The sequence below is a fragment of the Pipistrellus kuhlii genome, unplaced genomic scaffold (genome assembly GCF_014108245.1).
Source record: "Pipistrellus kuhlii isolate mPipKuh1 unplaced genomic scaffold, mPipKuh1.p scaffold_m20_p_3, whole genome shotgun sequence".
NCBI lineage: Eukaryota > Metazoa > Chordata > Mammalia > Chiroptera > Vespertilionidae > Pipistrellus > Pipistrellus kuhlii.
In genome coordinates this window covers 10,714,645-10,736,174 of record NW_023425529.1, presented here as the reverse complement: position 1 = coordinate 10,736,174, position 21,530 = coordinate 10,714,645, and the positions used below count along the sequence as shown (strand labels likewise).

Below are 21,530 nucleotides of genomic sequence, written 5' to 3'. Positions count from 1 at the left end.
TGGGATAGAGAAGCAGGCACAGAAAGAAGGGGCTACCTCTCAGGTCTCTATTAGAAGTCTGGAGTTCAAGAACTTCTGCCAAAGCTGTTATTCATGAACCAGGAAGCCAGTGACCCCACTCCTCCTCCACCGCCTGTCCCCACCCAGAGCGATGACGGATCTCGGAATGGTGCTGCAGAAAAACTTCACACCCCCATGATCTTACTCGTCAGAGAGGAAAACAGCCAGAAGAGGTCAGGAAGATGGTTTCTCTCTCCCCTTCACCTTCTAAACCTCATGCAAATGCACCGAGTTAGTGTAACCTGATTGCCCTTCAGAGTCCCAGCTTCAAGGAGCCTGGTAAGGGTAGGTGTGTGTTTGCCGGCCTCTGTGTGAGGAGACTAAAATAAATGAGGAGTCAGGTGTGAGCAAGGCATCCCTCTCAACAGGCTCTCTGCTGTGTGTGGTTTTGCTACTGCTCATCACATTTTGCTGAACTCCCTGTCTTCCTCCATCTACAACATCTGTCACTGGCAGGTGCTAACCCGGTATTTGTCGAAGGTATGAATGAACGAGCGGATTCACTCCTGACCCAGATCTCTCTTACCTTCTGGCCATAACTTGAGCAGGAATGACCTTCCTCTGCCTGCCGCCTTGTGAGTTACTTCAGGGAGGCAGTGACTGTTTCCACTGAGGTGCTCCTCTTTCCTCCCCACTGACTCCTGTTTTAGACCCAGCAACTCCAGCTCTCTTCTCCTGTAAAGACATCCCTTTGACTCTCTCTCCTTTCCTTGCAATTGCAGTTGAAATGTGGTAATTGATAGGTGCACGTAAATGTTCTGTAGCTGCTTTTGTCCTTACTCATGCATAAAGACATGCAGGCTATTTTTTTAAAAATGTAAAGAAACATATGTTTCTTTTTTAGTGCTAGGGGTTTATACAGCATAGATCTAGAAGGGGAGGATCCTTAGAAGGAAAGAAGGATTTTCTCTCTAAATTTTTTAGGGGAATTTGCAATATCTTCACAGTGCTTTGGTTTGCTAGACCCTGACCATGGAAATTGGATCAGCAAAATATTCCAGCCAATATAAAACGCATAGTTCGGGTTCCGAGGTGGAAAACCAGGGCCATATGTATTGTCTGTGTGTATGTCACAGTGATTTCCTTCAAAGAACGTAACTTTGTTTTGTGTTGGTATGGGGAGTCCTTTGTTTTAAGACGTATCTATTTTATATGATAACTGAAATTTGAAAAAAAAATGATTATCTGGACTGCAGGGAAATTCAGATTTTCTTTTTGGTATTATATTTCAGTAGAGTGTTTTATAGCAGTTTTAGGGTCCCAACAAAATTAAGCAAAGCACAGAGGACTTCCATATACCACTCCCCCATACCCACAGCCTCACCCCCTTATCTGTAGCCCCCACCAGAGTGGTACATGTATTATAACTGAAGAACCTGCACTAATACATTATCACTCAAAGTCCATAGTTTACGTTAGGGATTACTATTCTTTGTGTTATACAGTGTATGGGTTTTGACAAATGTATAATGTCCCATGTCCACCATTATAAAATCCTACAGCGTAGTTTCACTGCCCTGAAATTCCTGTGTCCGACCTGTCTTCCTTCACTCCTCTCCCAACCCCAGGCAACCACTGGCCTGTCTCCTTAGTTTTGCTTTTTCCAGAATGTCATATAGTTGGCATCATATGTATGCAGGCCTTTCAGACGGGTTTCTTTCAGGTGGTAATACACATTTAGGAATCCTCTATGCCTTTTCATGGACTTGATAACTCATTTCTGTTTAGCACTGAATGACATTTAGTTGTCCGGGTATACCACGGTTTATCCATTCACCTACTAAAGGACATCTTGGCTGCTGCCAAGTTTTGGCAACTATGAATAAAGCTGCTTTAATCAGCCATGTGCAGGTTTTTGTGTGTTTGTAAGTTTTCATCTCCTTTGGGTAAATGCCAAGGAGTGCTGGACTGCATGGTAGGAGCTTAAGAGTATATTTTCATTTTGTAAGGAAACACTAAACTGTCTTCTAAAATAGCTGTATGACTTTTACATTTCCACCAGTGATAGATTATATTTTTTTTGTTGGAGGTTCAAGGGACTTCTTAAAAATTCATAAAGGAAAAATCCATGCTCGCAAAGGTGTTGAGCGGTCAGTGTATGGCCTAGTTTCATTTCACCCAAATAAAAGCATGTCACAGTCCTTTAAAATGCTCTTTCTATTTTCTTTTCTGTGCTCAAATAATAGAGCTCAAATTTGGTTGCAGAAAAGTGAGACAAAATCATGCATTGTAGCTAATTTCCTATGAAGTGGAGGAGTGGGCAAGGAAGTTGGCAAATCCTCTGACCAGTGTGGAGGGTCCATTGTTAGCCCTGGGTCTTGCCAGCTCTCCTCAAGCCTCACCCCTTCTTTTACAACAGTGCCTATATGTTGGGCAGAGCACTGGGTTTCTAAGGAATACCCTCAGCCTATTGATAGCCCCTCTTAAAAAAAATATATATATATATAATATATATATATATATATATATATATATATATATTTATTTTTTTATTTTTTTATTTTTTTAATTTTTTAAAATTTTAAAAAAATTTTTTAAAGGGAGTGGGATAGAAACATTGATGAGAGAGAAACATTGATTGACTGCCTCCTGCTCGCCCCCTTCTGGGGATCAAGCCCACAACCTGGACCTGAGCTCCGACTGGGAATCAAACGGGTAGCCTCTTGCTTCATGGGTTCATGGGTTCATGGGTTCATGGGTTCATGGGCTGGGCCAGTAGCCCTGCTCTTGACAGTGGAATTTTGCACTTAGAAAGACAGGGCTCTCCCCACTCAGAATTGAAATGCTGGTGAAACATCTCCAGGAAGTCCCATCTGTCTGAGATAATCAATACCCTTTGCTCAGCCAGGCAATTCAAAGTAGAAAATATATTTGGAATCTTTCTTTTCCCTAAGGTGCCTCAATTAGTTGGGTTACCATTAAAAGCTGGGAGCTTCAGGGGATGAATCTTTGTGGAGTAAATTAATGCTTATGGTGCTTTATAATCTCAAGGAGGAGAATTTTTAGATTTAATTTTTTTAAATGAGCTAATTAAAAATCAGTTCAGAAGGATTTCTAAATTCCTTGAATTGAAGGATCTATTTTTTTGCCAATCCTATTAAAACCAACTCTGCAGATATACACTAAGCTAGGGGTGTTGAACTCAATCAGAGAAGGGGCCAAATTCTAAAATCCAGCCTAAATCGCGGGCCGAATGGTTTACTGAACAGTCATAAACTGTCATTGTGATGGAAACGCAGTGGAGTGCAGTGATGACAGCGCGGTGCAGGCCACATTGCAAGGCCTGGCGGGACGGATTTGGCCCGCGGGCCTTGTGTTTGACACATGTGCACTAAGCTATCCATATGTGCCAGGCATTGTAATAAGCCGAGAAATTACACAGATAGGTAAGAAACTCTACTATCCCTTGGGAAATAGTCTTGTAAGACCTAGACTTTCTATAACCATGTATTTGAGTGTCTCCAGGGGGAGTTTGTTTATGGGAATGCAAAAGTGAGGAAAACTCAGGACTAGAACTTCCCAGCTATAATCCCGTGTGATCAGTGCCTTGACTTGGTGATGGTTGACTCTATTGGAGTATAGAGAGTGAGTGTCAAGGAATGCTTCCAAGAGGAGGGAGATGTTGAGTCTGGTATTGGAGAATAAGGCAGGGATAAGACATTCTAAGTAATGGAAAAGCTTGTGCCAGGTCCCTGGAATTAAGCAGCTTGGCAGGTTCCAAGTATTAGGACATGGATGAATGGGAGGACTCCAGTGGGGTGTAATAGCGAGAGGAAATGTAAGAGAACAGTCACAGGGTATCCTTCCTTCTGCATGTGGTAAGAAACAGAGAATAGTTCTTAGTGGGAGAGGATATGATGATGTTTTCATTTAAAAATCCTTAGGTAACTGGGAGGGAGGGATTGGACAGAGAGACTCAAGGTAGGGAGAATGCTTCTGGGATATCACATTAGCCCAGGGAGAATTGATGGCTAGATTTGGGCAGTGGATGGAAGGAAGAAAGAAATGTTCAGGAGGTGATATGGATAAGATGAGTTAGAGAGGACACTGACCTCTCTAGATACCCTAAAATGTGGCCTAAACAGTCTTCTATGTAAGAGTCCAATAAATGTCATTTTCTTTGGGCAACAGAGTGGATCATGATGTTCTTAAACAGGAAAAAAGAAAGCCAGAGGAAGATCAGGCTTAGGAGAAAAATGTGTGTTCAATGTTTGGTCTGGCATGTTCATTCATTTTTTTTAAAGTTACCTATTTGCTATTTCCTGCCAATGACACATTCATGACTCTTTGGCATGCTGTTGCTAATTTGAAAATACTCTAATTGAAAACTATGTTCTTCCAGATGATGACGAGAAAGTAACCTTCATACATTATAAAGGATTGCCATGGTTATTTATTTATCAGGCCTCCTCTCAGGCTGGACTAATCAGAAAACAGGGATGGCATGGTCAGGCTTGGGAGGATTTCTGGATCTCACTTTCCAGACAGCTCCCTGGGAGGAAGGAGAAATTGTCTAGATTCCTGGGCTCCTGATCCTCTGAAACCATTTGTTCCAGTTGATGCTTCAGAGATCAAGGACCTTGTCAATTTCTTCTGAATTATCAGCTTGAAATAGAGCAATTTTAACACAAAATGTGAAATAAAGATCGAATAAACCTCTACCTACCATAAACATAACCTACCATATTTGCTCAGTATTTCAGTCCCAGTTATGTAGATGAGGGTCAGCTTGCCATTCTTGGTAATCCTTGTTTCTAATTAGGGCAGAAGTTGGCATGTTACTGATAGGTGATCCTTGTCCCTGATCACATTTTTAATGTCTGTTACTGAGTGTTACACATTATTAATTTATATAAATTTATAAACACACAAATTTATATAAATTTGAACATTGTGGTACTCCCTGTGTACCCTTTAAGTGACCTTCAACCTTTCATCCCCCTTCAGTAGTTAAGGATAATTGAAACTATGTGCAGACGTAAAGAACATGGGGACAACTATACAACTTTGATCATGCTGTAAATACTCAAGAATGTCTACCACGTATATATTATGTTCTGGACACGATTTTAGTCTCTGGGCACAATGAGAAGCACAAATAAAGAATTCTCGACTAACAGAAGCATATATTGTACTGCAGAGGGCAAATGTTAAATAGACAACCAAAGAAACAAAATGGCCACAAGATTGAGATAGGCATATGAGAAGGATGAAGAAAGTAATGTGCTGGAAAATGATTGATGGGGTCAAGGCATCCTTTTTGACAAGCTGTGCCAGGATCTAAGGAAAAGGGTGGGGCAGAGGAAACAGACACAGACCCTGGGGTGGGCATGAGCTCATTGAGTTCAAGATACAGAAGGAGGACAATGGTTGGAGGGTATGTAGATCTTCTAGACTAGAGTCAGAGAAAAATGGCTACCTTTTGCCAAGCAGTCTTCGAATGCTATTAGAGACTCAGAAATATAATTGATGTATATCACCAATGGATGTATACCTCATCTCATTCAGCAATGTAATGGGGTAGGCATTGTTACTTTTAGAAAATGGAAGTAACCAGATCTCAGAGACCAGTCCTATATAGCCAGAAAGTAGCAGAGCTAGAACCTAAGTCAGGGCCTCCTATTTTTCCCTCCCTCCCCCAACTGCAGAGAGCAGAATTGAAGCAAGGCAATTGGAATGACTAAATGCTGAGTCACTGGCCTCCTAGGCTGGCTTTAATGAATTGTGGGATGGCTCTGATGGGATGTTAACAACAATGACTGTCAAACAATGATGACAATAGTAGTAGTCATCTTGCTGATGCCACATACTTCTATAGTTTGCAAATTACTTTGCAGGGTCTTATTTGTAGCTCAGAAGAGCCCTCAAAGGTAAGCAGGAAAGGCTTTATTTTCCTCACTTAAGAGATTTTACCTGAGGTGACACCAGAAACAGGCTGGAATGGGTGGCTCTTCTGATTCTAATTGAGGGCTTCTCTCCTCAAACCACAGAAACTCCAGATTGAAGGAGGAGATATTTATGACTCATAAGCTTGTAGTCCTCCCGCCTGCCAGAAGACAGATTTGTACTTTCCTTAAAGTGCTTTTCCCTGAAGAAGAGGCATTCAAGATGGACTCATTCATCATGTATTTACTGAGCAACTGTTGTGTGCCAGACGCTGGGAATATCACAGGATCCCAATTAAGTAGGTTGGAAGGTACTAACATAGCATAGTGCTGTTCGCACTGTAATACAAGCCAAGAAAAAAAATACTATAGGATACAGAGGAAGACGTGATTAAGTACTTTAGGGAATTCAGGGAAGGCCTCACCAAGAAGATGACCGAAAAACTGGGCCTTGAAGGATAATAGTGAGATTTCTCCATGCAGGAAAAAGACCACAAAGGTTTAAGAAAAAGAGATTATTACAATAGAAGAATATGGTGTCATTGGGGAATAGTAAGTATGTGTTTGGATTGCATGGGGTACATAGGAAGGAATGGTGGGAAATGATGCTGGTAGACAGAAGTCTGATTGCGAAGAGCTTTGAACACCAGGATCAGGAGGAGCTGTATTTGGCCTGTCCATCCCAGGTTTGTTAGCAAGAAAATTGCATCATCATATTTGCTGTGTTTTTGAAAGCAAATGTTGTTGGCAAGGGGAGGTTGGATTGAATCGGGGGAAAGTCTACTAGAAGCTATTGTAATAGTTGAGGAGAAAGAACAAAGGCTCCGAATTGGTTGTAATCCCTAGTTATGTCTTGAAGAGAAATGTGGCAACGACACTGATGAGACTAAAGGACTAATTGGATGTAGAGACACACCAACTGGATTTTGGATGCACACACTAGTTTTCCGTTTGCATGTACACACACACACACACACACACACACACACACACACACTGTGTGTGTGCTCCGTATTTGGGTTTCTCCAGATTCAGCTCAATTTCTGCCTGACTCTTCAAGCTGACCATTGATTTATTTTTCTAGCCTCAAAAACAGGAGAAACAGTTATAGGTTATTTGTGTTTTTATTCTTTCTTTATGATTTGATCTTTGATGATCCCATAGGATTCTTCAGGTTGAGAAATGCTGAGAGCAAACGAATTTTTGAAGACGTGGACGCTATGGCTATATGTATGTGCTGCAGGTTTTATGCATTTGGCACTGTTGCATAGAAGAGAGCCCAACTACTAAGCATTTTGGGGAAATTATTCTTAGCTGGTGATCTCTGGTAAGGAAAGAGTAACAGTGCATCTGTGCTCTATTTTAGTCCTCCTGCTGAATGCTGATGGAGAATGTACATGTTCAGTAAGGAACCATAATGTTATGGCGATCTAGAAAAGAGGCGTGTCTTTATGTTTTTCCTTCAGGCTCTTTATGGAAAATAGAAACCAGTTTCATGGTTGAAAGACTAAGCTTTAGCACATTGCGGACCAGTAGTTTTATTGCTAGCTTTATCCAGCCAGTGGCCCGATAAGTTTCTATTGAACGAGTACAAAACACGTTTTACGTAAATGTTAAAGGCACGCTTTACAATTAAATACCCATTGCACTTTGAAGTTCTTACGAGCGGATATCTTTTGAAAGTATGATACTTTGTAAAACACTGCAACATGAAGCGAGAATTCTCGTGCTCCTTCTTAAGAATCGTTGGCTTTCAGACTGCATAGAGCTCAGTCAGCAAGAGGCTCTGGAGCACATTTCCTGAAAAGGCTATCTTTTATTTTTCCCCTAAACAAATGGCAGGTATAGCTCCATCATCCAGGGAACTTTGGAATATTAAAAGGCATTAAATCATGCTGCTGTAGGATTTTCGCCAGGCACTTGGCCATTCGCATGGCTATCTAACAATTAGCTATTGAGAACCCCTGAGGCAGTAGGTACCCCCCAGTATCCCACCAGTGAGCAAAAAACGGTCCTCCAAACTGTCCCACGTTTAATCGACCTGGGTAAATATTTTATACTTTACAGAGATTAATTGGTGTTTATTGCTGTCGGAAACATGAGGTGTTTTCTATCCTCTCTTGAAGAGGGAGGCGTGGAGGAGTCGCCAAACTTTAAAAATTAATTACATTTGAGGAAGTGACCGGAATGCCTGCTTTCATCGACGGGTTGTTATATAATTTAATGATTTAACCTATTAAGTAATTTATAATTCTGCAGTTTTATCACTTTCATGCTTCATTTTCGCCCGATATATTCAAGGTATCGAATCTGTTCCGCAAACAGCATTAATCTCAATTACTTTGGGAGCTTGAAATCATATTCCCTCATCAAATATAGTCTTTGTGATGCTGGCCATGTTTTTGCAGGGTCAGAAACTGATGATGCTGATAAAAGCAAACATCGAGTGGAAAACCCTTTTCATGTTTCAATTAGATTAAAAAAATATGATTTGTGCATTTATATTTCCCAAATGGTTTTGATGATGAGCAAACACCTTATTAGGCTAAATTGGAACTTTGAGTCCAAAGTCCAACCTCATGGTTTGGTTTTTATCTGCGGGACATCAAAAATAGCAGAACATTTTCTGTCTTGGCAAGCACCACAGTATTGAAATTTTTGGGGAAAAAAATGTAAATTTGTCCTTGAGACTGTCTTGAAGGAAGGGCTTGCCACTCATCTCTGTACCCCTGACACATAGTGGGTGCCCTTTCTATGTTTGCTCACTGGAGTTGCACCAAAGTGAATAATAACACAGAATTTGAAACTCAGGCTCCCAGGTTTTCCCAGTTAATGTACATAGGACTGCCCTAACACCGCATCCTTTCCTAGCTGCAGAAATTTAATTTTATTAATTCATCTTTGACTCAGAACATTTTAATGGCCTCCCGCTGGGACGCACTTGGGTGCTGAGGTATCTGTTCCCTGGGAGCCTCGCCCTGGTTGGAAGCTGTGGTATCTAGGCTCCCCAGAGTGAGCTTGCCTCTGCATGGACCTCACAACCAAATGTCCAGATGATACTTCATCTTGGAGGTAAAAGCAGAGAACTAAAATGAAAAACCATATTATGGAAGTCATCCAAAAAAACAAACTCAGGGCTATTTGTATTTTCCTATGAACTCTTGGCTAGCACAAGAGAATTAACCTTTCCTGCAAAGATAAGAAGGTGACCCAGGCCCTGGCTAACATTGCTAAGTGATCAGAGCACTGGCCTGCAAACCCATAGGGTCTCAGATTTGATTCCAATCAAGGGCAGGCTACCTGGGTTGCAGACTCAATCCCAGGGACCCATACAGGAGGCAACCAATTGCTGTATCTCTCTTATATCCCATCCCCCCTCTTATATCAATGCGGAAAATATCCTTGGGTGAGGATTAACAAAACAAAACAAAACAAAACACAACACAACACACACACAAAAAAAACAAAAAAATAACAGGTGATCCAGGACAATCTTTCCAAGTTAAAAAATGAAAAGTTCTGATGTTTTACGGTGGAGCCCAATTCGACTGGCATTTAGAACTTACTTTCCCAATGTAATCATCACCTGACTCTGAGTAATTAATATAGGTACTGAGTGCATAGGCTTCCTATGAAAACAGAATGGGGGGAAAGGCAAGTGGGAGGAGTGTAAAATCCATCATCTTGTAGTCACCAGTGTGGGATTTCTCCTTGGCTGCTTCCCTTAGTCTAGCTCAGACTTCCTCAGACTTCAGGGGCACTGTGAAGTTCACAGGGTTGTTTATCCAGAACCACATAGTCTGTGTCTTATGGGTGAGTTCAGAGACCTCCGAGGAAAAACTATCTTTATAAACTCATCCTGAACATATTGCCCAAGAAAATGAATGAGCAGAGGTGCAGATTTCTGGAGAGACCCTTCACCTTTTCTGTCTACATTTCTCACTCGTGAAATAAGGGAGGCCGGTCCCCAGTCATGCCATCCTGCGCTTTGGGGCAAAGTGCCATTGCTATTCTCGCGGTGACCTCTCTCTGGGCACATGAGCGGGGCTGTCTGGTCTGTGAGAGGCCATCACCATCACTTAGAGTGGGTTTCAGGTTGGCTTCTAATCCAGATGCCATGGGGTGTTTAGGGGAAAAACTTCCAGAGTGGCTGGTGTAACGACGGAGCATTGCTTCTTGTTTTTTTTAATAACAAGCAGATCTTATCAGCAGCTGAAGGGAAGGTAAACCGCCCATCTCTCTAAACTTTGGTGGAGGCAGGGGGCTGTGCTGCCTCTCAGAACCGGCTGTCAGCGGCGGCTGCTCTCTTGCAAGCTGACACGGCCCCCTGGCTGGGCTGATTGGTCGCTGGCAATAACTGATGTGGAATACTGATCTTCTCGCTGGCAGTTCCTTCCATGCCAAAGAGGCTCCTCTTCTCGCCTCCCTGACCCCGACCTGGTACGCTGCTCAGCCTCCCCGGACCTTGCTGCCCCTGCACCCGGGGGAGGACCAGTCCTGGGCGAGGACCAGTCCCAGGCGTGATGCTCTGAGGCTGCTGAGAGCCTCCAGGCTGCTTTCCCTCCGGCTCGCTCTCCCGGAGAGTCCTGCTCCAGACTTCTCAGGGTTTTGACAGCACAGACAACTGTATGCGGGCCCCCCGGGGAGGCTGAAGAGGACTCGTGTGTGGTGGTTTTCTCGCCTTTCATCACTTTGCTGGCTGCAGCCCCAGCCCTGCCTGGAGCCTGATGGTGGATTTCTTTTCCTGCCGGAGCTGCTGAGGAAGGATCCCTTCTCCTTCTGTTGACTCTTTCTATTTTTATGGTAAGTGCCTGCCTTGAATGAGCTGGTCTGCGGCAGTGAACCAAACGCTCTCGCTCGCTCTCTCCCTCTCTGCTCACTCTTCCCAGCTCAGCCTGGTGACCTTCTCTCTGCGGTCCCCCTGTTTACATGCATCCATGTCAGGGGAGCTCCCTCACATGCCAGGAGTCGTGTGTCCGGATCGCCCTGCCTCTTGATTTTTTTTTTTTTTTATTCTTTGCCATCAACCCGGGCTCCGGGGCTGTGATGGAAACAGAAGCACTTCTCTTTCTTTGTCCTTGAAGCGGCGGCAGCTGGGGAGATGTGTTCGGGATGGCGAATTGCAGCAGTGTGCAGGGGGATCTGTGCAGGGGGCACTGGCACATTTGGGCAAGATGAATTCTTGGCGTCTAGAGGGGCACCCTCTGGGAATCCGGAAGGCTTGGGGCTGATCCATTCCGTAAGGCAAACTCTTCCATCTTTCCAGGGAAGGCAAGCACATGCAGGAGTGAGGTCGGAGTCCGCTGCGGGCAGCGGTGCTTGGCACACCTGCCGGTGGGTCCAGGATAGCCCTGGATCTTGTGGCTTGAACAAGTTGGGCAGTAACGTTGGCAGCGGGGGGGGGAGGGGGGTGTGGAATCCTGCACGGGCTCATGGGGTTAGACTGCATGACCTCATCGCTGCGTTCCCTGCGGAGTCTCAGGGTGCCTGTTCTGCAAACCCTATTTTGCATCCTGCTCGGAGGGTAGTGTGTGTCCGTGACGACTGTGGGAACCTTTTTGAGTTGACAACATAGTTTCATCCTCCGGCGGGGAGGTAAAATGCGGTGAGGCTGTGAGAATGGCCAGACTTTTTCGAAGAGAAAATAAGCAGGTTTCCAGGGAAGAACATGTGTGCTGCGGTATCCGCGGGCAGATGGTTTACCCCCCCGGGCATTCCTCTTGGAATCCGGTTCCGATGGTTCAGCTGGTCCCCTGAGGCTCGCTGCAGAGAGTGCCCCAACTTCAAGTCCATCCCTGGCTGCCTCTTGAGGCCCAAGGGAAGCCGAGAACGTTTTGGTATAGTTCTCACCTTGTGGAGCCCGTGATTGAAGGGGGTCTCTCCTCACAGGGACATTTTCTTCTTCCTCTTTTAATTTATTTTATTTTATTTATTTATTTATTTATTTATTTATTTATTTATTTATTTACTTTTGGTAGCAGGTATGTTGAATTATTTTGGTCAATGCAGCATCCCAGAGAATAAACATTCTGCTTCATTCTTTTCTAGTCTTGGGCTGGGAGATGGGTCATCTTCTCTGATTTCTAATTCTGGTCCATTTCACTCTCGGGAAGCTTCTCATTCCGTGGGATTCAGATGGTGTTTTATAAGATACTGTACTCATACATGTGATTTGGGGGTTTGGGGGGTGATTTGGAGGTTTGGGGGGTGGGGGATGGGAAATAAAGGAGGGAAACACTGTGGAGTGAACTTGCTGGTCTCTTCCCCTGTTGCCTGGGAATTGGGAATGTCAAGTTCCTCAATGTCCTGCTCATTCTCACCACTTTTCTTTCCACCACCCCTGGGTGGATTTTTCTTATGCTTTTACCTGTTCCCTGGGTCCTGAGTAAAAAGGTTTAGTGTTTTAGTTTTGGTGGAGGGTTCTTTGCGCCTAGGGGAGTATGCATATAAATCTGCAAATTCTTGCTCTTGTTTTAAATGACAGTCCAGTGGCAGAGGACAGCCACAGTGGGTTAACAGCAACGACAATGGATTAAGATCCTTGTGCACTGCATTCTCTGAATCTTTAAACAATGATTCAGTTGCTTTCAGCATTATTTAGCTGAGCCCTCTTAAAATCCACTCTTTCCTTCCCTGATTAGGGCTCCCTGCAAGATAGTGCTTTGTCTAGCAGACTTCTCTGTTCCTTTGATGATTCTTCAATGCTTAGTTATTTACTTTCACCCTTAATAGTGTTTTCTTTCTTTGCTTAAAATTCTTTAGTCCAATAGCAAGGAATTTTATCAGGTGTTTGGCCACTCAGCTTGAAGCATTCATCAACTTGGATGTCATAAAAATAGACGCGTATTTCACACTGTGGGCAATTTCAGATGTGACTGGGAAAGACTTCATTTTGATTAGTAGCAACTTTAGCTATGAGATTAATTCCTAGACTTGCTTAATTTTGCTGAACAATGTTGATCTCTGCAATCACAACTGCATATATTAATATATATATATGTTACAAATATATGCACATATGTATATATATGTGCATATATATATATGCGTAGACACTAATGTACCATTTACTAGTGACTATTATGTGTTCATATTTTTAAAAGCTGCAGCATGCTCATTTAGAGAATAGAAGAAACATTTCTGAGATACTGAGAAATTGCTTAGCATTCTCTGTCCTCTAGCTAACTTTTTTTTTTTCCTTCCTGGTCCTCACACCCCTCCTCCCTATAACACCTTTGGAAATTGCTTTGAATCTGGAGAGCCCTTCTTCAGCCCTTCCTTGTCTCAGGGTGCAGTGTCATGTTAATTCCTTTGCAGGGTCTCCAGCCGCAACATAGAAAACTACTGCAGGAAAAATGGACAAAAGCAGTGCTGAGTAAAACCCTTTTAGCCTCTTGGTGTGATGAAATCACCCCAACATTTTATTTGCACTTGCTAATCTAGCTGCTGTGCCTTGCAACTGATTTTGCCTGCAACCCTGGCAAGTTGAAGTTACTTGAAATGCTTCTAGAATCACCTCGATTGGCGTTGATGCAGTAATTCACTTTGCACATTTCTTAATGACGGCTATCATCGAAACAGTGTTCTCACTCTGTTACTTTTTGGTATTGTTTTAAAATTTGAATCTGGCAGTTTATATTGTGAGTCACTGCTTTCCATTTTTATCCTCTTTCTTTCTGTGTTCTCTCTCTCCCACTTTGGCTTTATATACGTTTCTATATGTAAACCTGCATATGTGTACGCATATAAATTCAGTGAAAATTGGTTTGGTGATTAAGGAAAAGGTTGCTCCAGCTTCTCTTTTAGTAACCAAACTCCAGTGCTCAACCTGTAATCACGCAACTGAAAGAAGGATTTGCTTCCATTAATATAAATATAACCTCATGCTCCTGCAGACATTCCTGTCGTTGAAACCGTTTCCCATCGCTGATTGCCAGGACCAGAAATAGAATCAGTTTTGCATTTTAATTCATGACATCCTGCGCCTGTCTAGGGTGGACTGCCCTTAAATCCTGACATGTTTACTATTTAAAAGGTCTTTGTGTTAAGAGGGGGAGCTTGTGGGTCATACCAAGTAAAATCATTTGATTATGGGATATAACCTTTCTCTGGGAATTGGAATGAACAGTGTCATTAAGGATGTTGCCTGAATTTTTCTGTTGCTTTTCCCAATGCAATTAAGTCAATCCCCCCCCCTTTTTTTTAAACTGAGTAAAATGAGTAATGCAAAACTCCCACATAAAGTTGCTTAGAGGAAGGACCCTTCTTTAACAGAGATTCAGAACCACTTCTGACACCAGCTCTGGTGATCCACTTTGAAAGGAACTTGCTAGGCAATTGGGCAACACAGACGGGTTGTATAACATGGGAGAAGTGCTCACGAGCCATGTTGAAGGCTGCATTTTGACCCAGGTTTCCTCACCGAATTCGTTCAGGACTATAGTCATTAGATCAGCTTTGCAGAAACACATCATGTCCTCAGTAGTATAACCTCCTAACCAGACTGTCATAAATGTTTGTGTTGCAAGTTATATCTCATGGGTGGTAGAGGGAGATGGCAGAATTTTGGAGGAGAACCAAATCACAGCCCCGGAATAATGCAAGATGAAAGGGGGAAATTCTTCCCTATAGTTAGCATTTAATTCTCCAGAAATACCTTTGGGTCCTAAGTCTGAAGAGCTAAGAGGTTGGTAAAAAACACATAGTGACAGGTTTTGAGGGCCTTTTCTCTAATAGAAATCCTAGACCCTTAATTAGCCCTCTCCCTAGTGACCTTCCGGCTTATGGGAGCCAACAGCCAGTTCTTATGAAAGCAGACATATTGTAATACAGCAGGAATTCACTTACTTACATTTTCCCAGTTGGTCTCCCACTGGGGACCTCCTGTGAGTGTCAGAGAGGAAATGAGTGTCTGGAGATCATCAGAGACCCTGGCCAGTCACAACTGGATGTCTTCAGGCTCCCAGGTTCTAGTCCAGCTCAAGCCACTAACTGGCTGTAATTTTCAAACTCATGCCTTCTATGTTGGGCTTGGGCCAGATGATCTCAGAGGGCTCCCTGACCCATTACAAACTGTGAACTGTTATTTTACTTCTGATATTGACTAGGTAGATGGTAATTTCTAAAGTAGCAGACTCATCCTGGAGGGGACGGGCTAGACCTTCCCTTGACCCTACAAAGCCCAAAGAACTATGGCGGTGACATGAGTATGAGCATTCCTCAGAAAAGTGTGGTAATGGTGAACCTTCATGGGCAGAGCTCATGTGTATATGATGACCTGCTCCTTATCCTGGGACGTCTTGAAATGTCTCTCCTTACCACCCAAAGGGACCTTGAGGTCACCTACCCTCTTCCTTTCTAGATAGGGAAGCTGAGGCCCAGGGAAGTTAAGTGCCTTCCTCCAGGTAGGAGACCTGTTCACCTTGGCTGGACAGTTTAGTGCAATGTTCATGGATTTACTCAGACCCTGTTTCATTCCTGGTGTGGGGTCCTTCCACAAAGCATAGCTGACCCTCGCTGTGCCTTTCATTGCTCACAAAACTGCTTTGTGGTATCTAATTCACTGGGGTCCATTATTTCTGGGTTCATTTCAGGCAGATTACGAGGCTGCACCAGTCAGAGTGAGTCACATCAAGCAAATTGTTTATGGTAATTTGTTCATGCTTATGTGGAAGTGCATTTTTATATTGAAATTCTGCTTTTCTTATGAACATTTCAAGAATTTTACACAAACCCTATGCTTAAGACTTCCCTTATGCTTCAACTATTTAGTTGATTATTTTGGTCTTGCAGAGAGGGGGTGATAGTTATGGATTCATTTTTTCATCCATTCATTCATATACTATTTACTGAGCACCTATTGGGTTCACCCTAATGCCAGACAGTTGAAATCAGTGGTGAGACAGCTGGATGCAGCCACTGCTTTGAGGAAGTTCAGAATCTAGATATGCTTCATGGAGCTGATCATCTTTTTCTGCTCAGCCAGTGATTGCTTACTGTGTCACATGGTTTCTTTCTTTAAAAAAAAAAATTATTGATTTTTTTTACAGAGAGGAAGAGAGAGGGTTAGATAGTTAGAAACATCGATGAGAGAAAAACATCGATCAGCTGCTTCCTGCACATCCCCTACTGGGGATGTGCCCACAACCAAGGTATATGCCCTTGACTGGAATCGAACCTGGGACCCTTCAGTCTGCAAGGCAACGCTCTATTCACTGAGCCAAACTGCTTTCGGCGTCACATGGTTTTTTTTTTTTTTTAAATCCAGTAAAAAAACAGTTCTTGCCCATGATTATTTGACGGAAAGTTCCTTTGATAAAAAGACACCTTTGTTGTCATCATGACACATAATCGTACAGTTTTTCAACACAGTATTTTTAGCTTCTGATTTTGTTACCTGACTGAACAAAAGAGATTAATTAGCTAAGCTTGTTTGCTCTATTGTTCTGATTTAAGAAATGACAATCCCATTCTTTGGCCAAACTTAACCTGTTGCCTGGAATCCTCAATTGATAGTCTGAATTGCACATGGGACAAATTGCAGGTGAATAAGCATCAGGGGGCGAATAAGCATCACCCCCTCTGCAAAACAGAAATAAATAATCAACTAAATAGTTAAGCATGAGGGAAGACTTAAGCATAGGGTTTATGAAATTCTTGGAATGTTCATAAGAAAAGCAGAATCCTATATAATAAAAGGCTAATATGCAAATTGTCCCCTAAGGAGTTTGAGGAGACTGGGAGTTCGATCACTCGCTATGATGTGCGCTGACCGCCAGGGGATGGCACGGAACATGGTTGGTGACCAGCAGTGGTAGGGTGCTGAGGGAGCAAGGGAAGGAGGAGGTAGAGAGGCCAGGATGCGGGGAACCTGATGGGCTCTGATCGCCGGCCAGGCTTAGGGACCCTACCTGTGCATTGGGCCTCTAGTTTCAATATCGAAAATTGGTCATGCATACCAGGTCCATCATAACAGACAACCCTTGCCTTTTTCTGTTTCTTCTTCTGCAACCCCCTGGAGTGTTCCAGAAGAACCAAAACATTTGCAATGCTCAGAAATAGTAACTCTCACTTTCCTTAGTGCCTTGCACATTCTGTTTCTTCTGCCTGGAATGTCTCTCCTTTCTCTTCAGACTAATTTCCAGGGCAAGTTCAGATATCATCTCCCATGGGAGCTTTTGACACTTATAACCTTTGTGTGACTCTTATTGTACAAAGCTGAGCATGTACATGTCTGTCTCTTGCATTCCTTAGTACAAAGATTTAATAGCACTTAATAGACTATCCTGTCATTATTTGTCTACTTGGCTCTCTCTCCCAAATATACATTTTGTTTCTTGAAGACAGGGACTTTCTTTTTATCTCTATACTGCAAGGTCTAGTTCAGTACTCATTAATTGAACATGTAGATTAGGAATGACTATCCTAATCTACATTGGTGATGGTTTTATATTGGTGACTACTGCTCTATGTAGAAAAGGAATTTTTCAGCACAATGTGATTGTATGAATTATAGTGAGAAGGCTCAAGAGTTTGGCAGCCATTAGAAATTCTTTGCGAACTTCAGAAAAGGTCTCTGCCTCTAAATGAATTCCAAAAAAGTAAACAGCAAGAATTTATTAAGTGTCTTTTATAAGCAAAGCATTGTGTTAGGTCACCAATAATGAAAGATTAAAGAATAAAAAAAGTCTTATAGTCAAGATGGCAGCGTAGGTAAATGTGGTACTTATCTCCTCCCACAACCACATCAAAATTACAAGTAAACTGGAGAACAACCATCCTTAGGAACCACCTGAAATCTAGACCAATGGAAGTCCTACAGTAAGGAAATTAAAGAAGAAGCCACACTGAGACTGGTAGGAGGGTGTGGAGACACAAAATGGGCGGATCCTACATCTCAGGATTCTAGTGCCAGGAAGAAAAGTCCCAAAAACTTTTGGCTGTGAAAACCAGCAGGGATTGTGGTTGAGGGAAATGGAAGCTACTGGAGCCCCAGGCAGTTCCTCTTAAAGGGCCCATGCACAGACTTACCTGGACTTGCTCCATCTGAGTTCTAGCACTGTGGTAACAGTTTGAAGGGCACCAGGGACATAGGGGGAGGAAAGGAATTATATGGTATTAGGGCAAGAGCTGGACACTTTCTGCTAGACAGAAGTGCTGGCAGAAGCTTTGGTTCCCTTTTTGAGATTCCCCCCCACTCCCCCTCCCACACGGCTGGCTGGCAGGGACCATAGCTGAATCTCTATCAGTCTAGTCCATACTATTTTCCTGGTGAATCCTGGTGATTCCCTGAGACTCTACACCAAATTTTTGGGCTCACCCAAGCTGCTTCTAGTGGCATTCCCATATGAATTGTCTATCTTGGCTCATGCTTCAGACTTTCCTAAAATCTCTCAATCAAACAGCATCTGGTCTCAGAATGCCTGGTACTTATTGATAAGTGACCCCAGGTCTGACACTAGCAGCCACCACTTTGGTTCGCAGTTTGACTCATCAGGTATCTCCAAGCCGAGCACAAGTAATAGCCATCTGCATATTGCTTTATAGCTAACTAGGCAGAACACAGGTGGCGGCTGACCTTGGTCTGCACCTCCTGGGAGGCCCCAGAGCTAGTACACCTGGTGGACAGCTTTAGACCATGTCAAAGCACTCCTTAACCACATCCAAAGCAACACACTCAAGAGGTGAACTCAGTGGGCATCAGAGCCTGCTAAAGTAAGTCCTGCTTTGTGGGGTAAGTTCCTGCATAGCTGATCCTCCACTGTGGTCAATGATCATAGCTAATCCTTGCAGTAGACTGGCTTGAGGGTGAATTCCTCCCACTGATGTGCCAATAGCAATCAAGGCTCTCAAATACAACAGGATAATGTGCACAGTCTAAATTGGGGGCTTTCGGGAGGCATACCTGCAGTGCCTCAGCTCAGTGTTGGGGAGGCTGAGTCACTGGATCTTACAGAACACCTACTACATAATGTCAATCTACCAAGTCCAGGAGATGTAGCAACTATACCTAGTACATAAAACAAACACAGGGAGGCTGCCAAAGCAAGGAGACAAAGAAACATGTCTCAAATGAAAGAACAGAAAAAAAAAAAAAAAAAAAAAAAAAAAACCCACCAGAAAAAGAACCAAGCAAACTGGAAACGAGCAACCTACTAGATGTAGAGTTCAAAACACTGGTTATAAGGATGCTCAATGCACTTAATGAGAACTTTAGTGGCATAAAAAATTATGTGAAAACCATAAAAAACAACCAGTCAGAAATGGAGACTAATTTACAGGGAAATCAACAGTAGAGTAGATGAAGCTGAGAATCAAATCAATGATTTGAAATATAAGGAAGCAAAAAACATCCAATCAGAACAGCCAAATGAATTTTAAAAAATGGAGATAGTGTAAAGAACCTCTGGGACAACTTCAAGCATACCAATGTTTGCATCATGGGTATGGTTGAAGGAGAAAAGAGAGCAAGAAATGAAAACTTATTTGAAAAAATAATGACAGAAAACTTCTTTAACCTGGTGAAGGAAATAAACATACAAGTCCAAAAAATATAGAACCCCAAACAAGATGAACCCAAAGAGGCCCACACCAAGACACATCATAATTAAAATGCAAAAGGTTAAAGACAGAGAGAGACTTTTAAAAGCAGCAAGAGAAAAGCCATTAGTTACCCATAAGACTGTCAGCTGATTTCTCAACAGAAAATTTGCAGGCCAGAAAAGATTGGCAAGAAATATTCAAAGTGATGAAAAGTAAGGACCTGCAATCAAGATTACTCCACCCAGCAAAGCTATAATTTAGAATAAAAAATCATATAAAGAACTTCCCAGACAAGAAAATGCTAAAGTTAATTGCCACCAAACCAGTATTACATGAAATAGAGTCTTTAAGAAGAAAAAGAAGGTAAAAATATGTATAAATAATAAAATGGCAATAAATGCATATATATCAGTGATTGAATATAAAAAAATAAACAAGCAGAACAGAACATAGAGTTATAGATATAGAGAACACTTTGACAGTTGCCAGATGAGAGGAGGATTAGAAGATTGGCAAAAAGAGGTGGTGGGATTAAGAACTACAACTTGGTTGTTACAGAATAGCCAGGGGGATGTAAAGTACAGCCAGTAATATTCTAATAACTATGTATGGTGTTACCGTGTTTCCCCCAAAATAAGACATCCTCCGAAAATAAGACCTAGCGCATGGAAAGATAAGACATTCCCTGAAAATAAGACCTAGCGCAACTTTGGGAGAAAAAATTAATATAAGACACTGTCTTATTTTCGGGGAAACAGGGTAAATGGGTATAAGATTTATCAGGATGATCACTGTGTCTAATTACTGAGGTATACACCTGAAACTAATATTATATTGTATGTCAACTGTAATTGAAAAACAACAACAACAACAAAAAGATTTAAATTTTAAAAAAAGTAACAGCATAATTTCTGTCCCCCAAAAGACTACAAATCAGGATTTTTTCCATGTGTTGATGACCTGGTTACAATGAAGGCTATTATAAATAGAGACTCTAGTAGGCTGTAGATGTACAGTAAGGCAGAGGGAAGAAAGGGCATTCTAGAAAGAGGAGCTGGCTAGAGATTTGTTAATGTGTCAATAATGAGGTGGCTTTGGTGGGCAGTTGGCAGAGTAGGGGCCTGAGGGAAGGGGAATGGAAAATGCAGAGGAAGGTGAGGGGTCTTTGGATAGGGGAGATGGGAGTAGTATCTAAATGGCAGTCTGTTTCTGAAAGTTGGAAGATCATTAATATGGTCTAGAAAAAGCCAAATGGAAATTTGTTTGGAATCTCTTCTCAGGTTTAATTAAGTCAAAAGGCTGTGTTTAGCGGGGAAGAAGGGCAGTCACTCAGTACACTACTGCATAGGATTGCTTCTCAACCATCCCTTTTGCCCTTGAGGGTACGCTTTGACGTTCAAAGTCATCACAAGGAAGTGAAGCCAGGAAATCTAACCTAAATCAATCTGTTAGATTTACAGATTGAGGTCACTGAAGTATTGTTAATATACTGTCCAGAGTGTAAAATCTCCATGGCCCCTTGGTGGTTTATTACTTATAACATAGTTATGTTTCTTTTTCTTTGGCAATTAACTTCATGCTAGTTACAAGGAATACAATCATTTTATGAACCAGCTGGGATATGCCTGCATAAGCTAGTGGCTTAGGATTTTCTGTCTCTGATGATTAAGTTCATCCCTAAAGTATGATTTCTGGTGTGCCTCTTCCTTCCTTCCTTTGTTCCCCCCCCCCCCCCCCCCCCCCCCCCCCGCTGAAAGAATCAGGTAACAAATGTTTAGGGAGTGGCAAGTTAAGTTTGTGCATCTCAGCATTGGATCTGATCAGATGGCTTCTCAGCCTGAAAGTAACCTCAGAGGATTGAGGAGAGGCAAGAAGGATCTCAAGATATCTTGGGCAGAGCATGGAGCAAGAGATAATGAGATAGAAAAGAAGTTTCATTCATTCACTCATTCATTCCTCAAGTACTTACTTTGCTTCAGGCCCAGTTCTAGGCACTGGAGATATGACAAAATGAACAAAGCAGTCAACATCTTTCCGGGAGTA

General features: G+C 42.5%; 1 protein-coding gene across 2 annotated transcripts in view; it reads left to right on the top strand.

Annotated features, from left to right (window-relative positions):
• The window catches only part of ANO4 (anoctamin 4), a 292,620-nt gene that overhangs the window by 40,393 nt on the left and 230,697 nt on the right, over nt 1–21,530 (top strand). Inside the window, exon 1 of one of the 2 annotated variants that reach the window (XM_036456051.2) lies at nt 10,060–10,748. The exons of the other annotated variant lie outside the window; for it this stretch is intronic. The gene's annotated coding sequence lies outside the window, so the exon portion shown is untranslated. Of the gene's footprint in view, nt 1–10,059; nt 10,749–21,530 lie in introns of those variants that run through there. 2 annotated transcript variants of the gene reach the window in all.